The following is a 275-nucleotide window of genomic DNA, read 5'->3' on the forward strand; positions in this document are numbered from 1 at the left end:
CCCTGCAGAGGAAGAGGAGACGTTTATTTATGGATAGGGATTAGGGTGAGGATACGTGATCTGCTTTTAGTTCCTACCTAGGAAATATTAGGGATATGATTTATGTACTGAACGTTATATAAGGATTAAAAGGTAAGGTATAGAAGTTACAGGTTTGGTTTAAACACAGAATGTATTTGTGTATCCATCTATCTGAAGCCATCAAGGCAAGGTAAGAATACAGTTGTTAATAATCAGATTAAATTGTGCATCACTTTTGAGATACTGCCGTCATG

This window comes from Penaeus monodon, chromosome 15 (assembly GCF_015228065.2).
Source record: "Penaeus monodon isolate SGIC_2016 chromosome 15, NSTDA_Pmon_1, whole genome shotgun sequence".
Classification (NCBI taxonomy): domain Eukaryota; kingdom Metazoa; phylum Arthropoda; class Malacostraca; order Decapoda; family Penaeidae; genus Penaeus; species Penaeus monodon.